General features: G+C 40.7%; 1 pseudogene; it reads right to left on the bottom strand.

Annotated features, from left to right (window-relative positions):
* Positions 1 to 4,988: 4,988 nt before the first annotated feature.
* LOC132357047 (MOB kinase activator 1A-like) lies at positions 4,989 to 6,388 on the bottom strand (annotated as a pseudogene).
* Positions 6,389 to 7,702: the final 1,314 nt, after the last annotated feature.

Raw genomic sequence — 7,702 nt, 5'->3', positions numbered from 1 at the left:
TTTACAACAGCCAAGACATGGAAGCAAACTAAATGTTCATCGACAGAGGAATGGATAAAGCAGATGTGGTATGTGTGTATGTGTGTATGTAGATATATACATACACACACACAGTGGAACACCACTCAGCCACAGAAAAGAATGAAATGATGCCATCTGCAGCAACATGGATGGACCTAGAGATTATCATATTAAGTAAGTCAGACAAAGAAAGACAACTATCATATGATATCACTTATACGTGGAATCTACAAAAATGATACAAATGAACTTATTTACAAAACAGAAATAAACTCACAGACATAGAAAACAAACTTATGGTTACCAAAGGGGATGGGGGGGTGGGGGGGCGAGATAAATTAGGAGGTTGGGATTAACATACATACACTACTATGTATCAAATAGATAACGAACAAGGACCGACTGTACAGCACAGGGAACTATACTCAATATCTTGTAATAACCTATAAGGGAAAAGAATCTGAAAAAGTATATGTATATATATATGAATAACTGAATCACTCTGCTGTACACTTGAAACTAGCACAACATTGTAAATTAACTATACTTCAATTAAAAATGGTTTAAAAAGTTTAAAAAAGAACATTTAAAGATATTTTCGATGGCAAACAAGGCTTACTATTTCTGATGTAGACCAAATATGCAATGTTGTTCTATAACAAGTGTCTATCCCACTGGTAATCCATTTGGAGTTATGGAATATTCATTTAGCATAGAATTTGATAATGAGAAAAACCTCAAGTGAATTTCAATGCACTTGCTTCAGTAAAATTACTGCCACCTCATGTAATGTCCCTATTACTGTTGGAAGACTTCTACGCCCTGGGTATATCAAAATATAATGCAAAACATAGAAAGACTGATAACAGAGGATGATTATTCTCCCTGTTTGCCTGAATTGAACCGTAGCAGAAATCAAATCTGCTCACTGAACTGAATGTTTGGGAGGAAATAAATGTCGCTGTCTGAAGGTGTTCAGTGTTTGGGGTTGTCAAAAGATAAACTGAGGTATATTAAAAATTTTAAGAGCTTACCTGAGCAAAAATTGATTCCAGTGGCACAGTGCCAAACCGGAAGTTGTTAGGGGTGCTCTGCTGAAAGATTATACAGAGAAGTGTGGAAGCAAAGAAAGGAAATGCTTCGATGGGTTACAGCTTAAAGCCTAGCTGGCTTGTTGTGATTGGTTGCCCTTAGGTCTCAATTTAGTAGCCTTGAGGCATAGGCAGGCTTAGACTTTAGTTCACTTCCTTAGAAGTGAACCTTACTGAGAGTGGCCTTAGAGCCCCCTCAGCCCAGTGGCCTCCTGGTTTAATTTCCCGTCCAGGCCAGGACTTCTCCGGCTGGGCTTCTACACGGAGACGCAGGAGCAGCGGCACCACTACCGAGGCGGCTTGGAAACAAGTTCCTAGGACTTACACTCTTTGGGCCTGATTTGTTTCTGCTAATGAGGCAGTGAGGTTATGATTAAGAAGCTCCACTTCTAGTTTAACCTCACCACTCAGAGAGAAGGCCAAGAGAATAATAAGGAAAACTCAACAGTGCTTGTTCGGAAAACTTAAAATCACCAGTAGAATTGTCCCTGTGGCCTCTGCCATACTAGAAAAACTTTCCCTTTGTTGTCATGAAAGTCACTGTGAGCGCAGATTTGCTTTTCTAGGGTAACTAGGAAGTTACCTGAGCGAGGACTCTACAAGTCTAACGTGAAACACTTCGTGAGCTAGCAGCCCTGCAAAAGCTCCAGAGTTATTCACAGTCTGAAGAAGAATAAGATACATTTGGCTGCCAAAACAAACACTGTAGCACAAGGAATTGCCCAGGTTCAAACAAAGATCCACGATGGCATCATTACCCACAAGTTTTTGTTTTTCTTCTAAAGGCCTGAAGATTAAAGCACCATAGATTAACTGCACAGTGTAGCAAGCACTATCCACCCCACGCGTGTGATTAGGTACAAGGAGCAAAGATCGCAGATACTGAGACCAGAGGACTTCTGATTTGAAGGGGGCAGGGGAGTGTGAGTTGGGGAACAAGAAACTCTGGCTTAGGGCACTGGGAGATACATGGAAAGTGAGACAGGAGTCAAAGACAGCCGCATTTCTGGCGACTCCTCCAAGTTTGGCTCCTTAGCCAAGTCAGGAAGATGTCATCCTCTCCCATTCTCTCCACTTCCAGTTTTCGTCCTACTCTTGGTCCCGTGGCCTTGAATGCAAGCAAGTAACGTTAATATCAGTGTTTCGGTGTACCTGGTGATAATGTACTTATTAAAAATAATTAAGGACATTATAAGTGTCAAATTACTAACAAACCTTTGATTTGTGTCTAACTAGGAATGAATCTGTCTTTGGGATATGATGACGTGTCGTTTGAAGCTTAGTCATGAGGAGAGAGAGGATTTCTATTCTGAAAAGACATGCAGAAAAGTGAGGACCCTTGTGTTTGAGAATACCGGAAATATTAGAAATGAAGATGAAAATGCAACGCTAGTTGAAAAATATAAGTTAATTTCTTCTGGAAAAATAAAGGTAATTAACAAGCTTTATTTAAAGTTGAGAGGCAGTAGCATTCTTCTTTTAGTTATTTTTTATTTTTTGGCCACGCCACACAGCATACAGGATCCTAGTTCCCCAACCAGCGAGCGAACCCACGCCCCCTGCGTTGGAAGGGCGGAGTCTTAACCACTGGACCGCCAGGGAAGTCCCGAAAGGCAGTAACATTCTAAACAGTATCCAGACACTCGCTTTCTTGCTCCTAAGTGACCAAAGGAACCCTACAGAATGGCTGACAGGGAACCTTGGATTAGCTTCAACGTTCATCGTGGAATGTTTCAGGTAGGGCTTTTCTCTTTTTTCACAATTGATAACCCACTCTTTACCTCCACAAATAACGATATAAGTTAGATGAAAAGTTTTTCCTTTAAAGTCCATATGTATTTGAGAATTTATTAAAATTGAGTTATTAAAAATGGAGTTTTCTAAACAACCATTTTCTTTATAGTCTAGTGGGATAATAAAAATAAATAACAAAAAATACTATCAAATCTAATCTTCACCAAAGCCATCAAGGAGGTCCGTGAGTGAATACAAAAATCACAGCTCTGAAATAGAGAACGTAGGGGAATTTAAAGCTTCTTCCGTCTGGCACATCTTCCAGTACACTTGCTGTGCCTCAATATATTCGAAACAGTTAGCTGGAGTTTACCAAGTCCTAGGACCCAAATGAAAAGTAGGTGTTTTCTTATTAAAGGGGAAGATCCTTTTCATCTCAACTGAAATAAAGTAAGTTGGCTCTGGATACAAAAAACAGTTAGAAAAGAAGAACCCTCCTATGAGGGCTCAATTCAGCCTTTTTATATTACCAACATGAAGGAAGATATTTTACTTATTCTTCTTCTATAAATAAACACTTTAGCTGTGCTATGAGTTTTGCACACCTTCATGACTTTTCCTGTGGTTTTCCTTAATTTATCTTTATTGGGATAAAGCTTGTGGACTCCCACACTACAACATGAATGAAAATAGTAGCTTTGACGCTATGACAAGCTATTGTTTGACAAACTATGTTTGTGATAATTTTTTGGAAGATTTTTTTTCTTAACCAAACTCTTCATATGTTAAAATTAATTTGAACGAGGCATTTCAAAATAAAAATCTATAAGATGATCCTTAGAAGACGTAAAAGATAGCATTTCTGATATATACATATACGGCCTCCTAACAATTTAGATAGGTTTATATTGATACAAATCTCAAATAAAGATTATAAAATAAAAAAGGAATTTTAGGAAAAAATTTTGGTTGCTCCTACACCATACATGCCATAGGATGCTTATTAGAGGGAAGAGATATGGGAACATATGTATATGTAGAACTGATTCACTTTGTTATAAAGCAGAAACTGACACACCATTGTAAAGCAATTATACTCCAATAAAGATGTTAAAAAAAAATGGCAAGCATGGATTTTTTTTTTTAAGATAGATACTAGAGAGACAGAGATAAATAGGTAGATTCTTATCTATAAAAGCACTGCCATACAAACTTGAAAGTAAAATACAAAATAATACAAATGTTCTAAATGTTAAGAAAACCTAAAAATGTCTCTTTTTTAATGTCTAAATTGAAGTGCAATAAAAACCTATCTGATTGTGTGACTGCATTGTTAGGAAATTTGGTTTGGAAACTTTTGGAAACTAATAAATTACTGGCCGAAATGCTCATTATCCATTATGTTGTCACCTGAAACAGAGTCAATCAATTTCTTCAGCAAAGGAACAACGGGTAAACGAATAAAGTACAGGTTAGTCACCACGTATTACAACCAAGTGTGATTTCGTGAAATAACAGGTCTTAGAGTACGTCAAAGTTAGCTATGCTCTTCAGTTCTTGCTTTGAAGCCAACCTGCCTTGGGAATACTTTTATCAGTAAACACAGACAATGGGTGTCTTTGTTTTCTCAAAGTCTGTATCACCAGTTGTATTAGCTAGGGCTGCCAGGACACAAAGTACCACAAACCGGATGGCTTAGAAAAACAGAAATGCATCGTCTCACAATTCTGGAGGCTGGAAGTTCAAAATCGAGGTATGGGCCGGGTTGGTTCCTTCTGAGAGCTGTGAGGGAAGGATCTGTTATGGCTTCCCTCCTGGACTTGTAGACACATCACCCTGTTCTCCGTCTTCATGGCCACAGGATAGTCTCCCTTTGTGCACGTCTATATGTCCAAATTTCCCCTTTACGTGACACGAGTCGTACTGGACTAGGACCTGTCCTAATGACCTCATCTTAACTCAATTACATCTGCAAGTACCCTATTTGCAAATAAGGTCACATTCTGAGCTACTGGGGGTTAGGACTGCAACATGTGCTTTTGCGGGGGGAGGGGGGGGATGCAATTCAACCTCTAACACAAGTCTAGGACAGATTGACAATAAGGTAACTCTAGCAGTACATGAAGCAAGAGGGTAACTGTGTTAAAGAAATCTGTCTTTCAATGCAAGCTTCTCAATGAATTGCTGAAGTGGTGCCAACTCTCATCTATCAATCAAATTGAACTCTTGAACCAATAAAATAAAGTACTTAAAGGACACGTTATGGTGGGCCTTTTCAGGCAGCTGCATCACAGAATCACAGTGCTGGTAAGAAAGATGGGTAGTAAACTTTGAACAGATGCTTTAGAATAGTCTTTACCACCGATACAAGACTTGGGGGAAATGCGACACCAATCTTAGAAGGAAAAAGAGCTGCACAATCAAGTTCATCCTGAACTCAAATCATCAAAGGGTCGATATATTTTGGAGCAGAACATGTGCCTGGTGTCAAAATTAGTACCATCTTCCTAATGACATTCCGATCTTGGACCTGCAGCCGTGACTAGACAGCTTGTTTCAGTGCAGTTCTGATCTGGCTGAAGAAATCCACAGTGTTAACTGTCATCCACTGACTCAGGTCCTCTTCCTGAGGACAACATGACAGCTCCCTTCATGTTCCCACTTCCTACGGTGCTTCTGCAGGTTTTAAGTGTTCGTACTGATGAGCTCCTTCAGGGATGTTCTTCTTGGACTTGACCGTATGAGAAGAATGGCTGCTGAAGAGGAAGCTCTTCTGTTCTTCTTGAGGGCGAGGGTAGAGGTGGGGGAGGGAGAGGCCATTAGACTGCAGTGCAGTTAGTGTTCAGAGGCAGCACTTGGGAACCGGGAGGGGCAGACAGTCCTCAGCCTGCGGACAGCAAAACCCAGGCCAGCGCTGCTCTGAGCAGGGGTCAAACTTGGTGCAAACACCTGTGTTGCTTCCCCCACCTCCCCAGCCAGGAAAATGGACCCAGCTACATGGCACACGAAAAGGCTTCACTTACATCGCCATTATAATGTTGGACGCCAATCAAATACCCAAACAAATAAATATACAGTTATGAACTGTGCTAAATTATAGGAAGGGAAAGAAAGACATTCTCTAAAGAACCCCAGTATCCACATCTGTAAAATATGAAAATGTGCTCTAAGTCTCAAGGAGTAAATGAGATAATGCATGGAAAGCACTTGGCACAGCATCCGGTGTTCAGTAAATGCTCAATAATATGAGCTCTTTTGATATCATTATGATTCTGCCCTGTAATTCCAGCCTCTAATATCTTCTATATTGAAATGTTTGCTGATTTACAGTGATGGATTCTCCTTAGGAACTCATAGTCCATTATTATTGTTTACTACAGTCAATTCACCAACTTGTTAGTCTACCCTTCCATAAAGAAGAATGAGGTATATGTGGGTTCTATGTCACAATACAAGCACGTATAGTTTCTCCCTGTGCACACTAATCACAGCGTTCTATTACCGCTATTGCCATCAGACAGAACTGACAAATTATGCGACATTATTGGTATTGTTTTCTGCCAAGACACTAGAAGTTATAATGTTTATATCATGCAAAGATCAGACTGACATCTAAATCATCCTTGCCAGTTTCTACTATCAGTTATTTACTTAGGTCTCTTCGTTTTTCCAGTCATCCTGCAAAGTCTTACTATTTTGATTTACTTCAGCCTGACGCCCATCTTTCCTCCACTTGGAAAGCATGCTTGGCGCGTGACGCTGGGAGGGGGGCTGCTGTCACGGGCATCCTCTGTGCCATTGCAGGAGCATCCCTGTGTGCCTGGGAGGGACCGGGGTGCCCGTCTCTGAGGAGGAAAGAATGGAGTTTCCCTCCAGAGTGGAGGGCGGGGTCAACCACGGGCTTGTGCGGAGATGTGTCTCTCGGTCTCCTCTGCTGTCTACCTCCGCTCATGAATTTGCAGGCAATAAGCAGGTCAGAGAGTCATGTGATTTAAAATGTTAGGCCTGCAAGGGCTTTGAAGTCCATTTTGTCAACCCCCTCAAAGTCCACTTAGATCCCTTCTGTACTATCTTCATATCAAGAGGCCATTCAAGTGCATCTTTCCCCTCAGAAGAAGGAGCATTCCATCTATTTGAGGAGAACTTTATGAGGAATTTTAGGCGCTGCCTTAATTAAGTGGGATCAACATGTACTTGAAGACCTGTATAAACTGTCAAGCAGAATTTCAATTTAGGGAAAGATTCTCCCGGTCTGTCATAGAACTGAAGATGGGACTGTATCCCTTAGAGAATAATAAGACTAAAACAGTAAAATAATGATGATAGCTAAATTTATTAGAACTTTAATAAGTGTCACTCGTGCACAGTGAAAGGTAAAGTAAGCCCTTCACATTCTGACTCGTGTCATCTCGGCTACGCATACACGCGGGATGGACCGTTATTCCCAGATGGGCAAGCTGAAGCTCGGAGAAGTTGCAAAGGTTGCTCAAGAAACTATTACGGAGGCCACGTGATCACTGAGCTTTCCCCAGAATAATGCTGTCTATGTATATCCTCCTCTGGTGTTTACACACTTGTTTGCTTTACGTTATTTCCATTTGATTTTCCTCCTCACATGCTCACGAGTCTGCTCCAAACCTATCTTACCTGCCATCTACTTTGGCACCTTTCACCAGAGAAACTGGAAAGCACTACCTTTAGAATATTATCTACATCTTAGAAACAAGGAATTCGAGTCTGGGCCTAAATGCTGCCTCTGTTCTGGGCCAAAGCAAGTTTGTTATCCAGGTAAATGGGGGTTTGGATAAAGAAGCCAATAGTCTCCAGTATTCCCAGGAAGCCCTCCACGTGGTTAG

This window comes from Balaenoptera ricei, chromosome X, assembly GCF_028023285.1.
Source record: "Balaenoptera ricei isolate mBalRic1 chromosome X, mBalRic1.hap2, whole genome shotgun sequence".
In the NCBI taxonomy this organism is placed as follows: domain Eukaryota; kingdom Metazoa; phylum Chordata; class Mammalia; order Artiodactyla; family Balaenopteridae; genus Balaenoptera; species Balaenoptera ricei.
The sequence above is the reverse complement of the archived record's forward strand: the minus strand, read 5'-3'. Positions and strand labels throughout refer to the sequence as shown.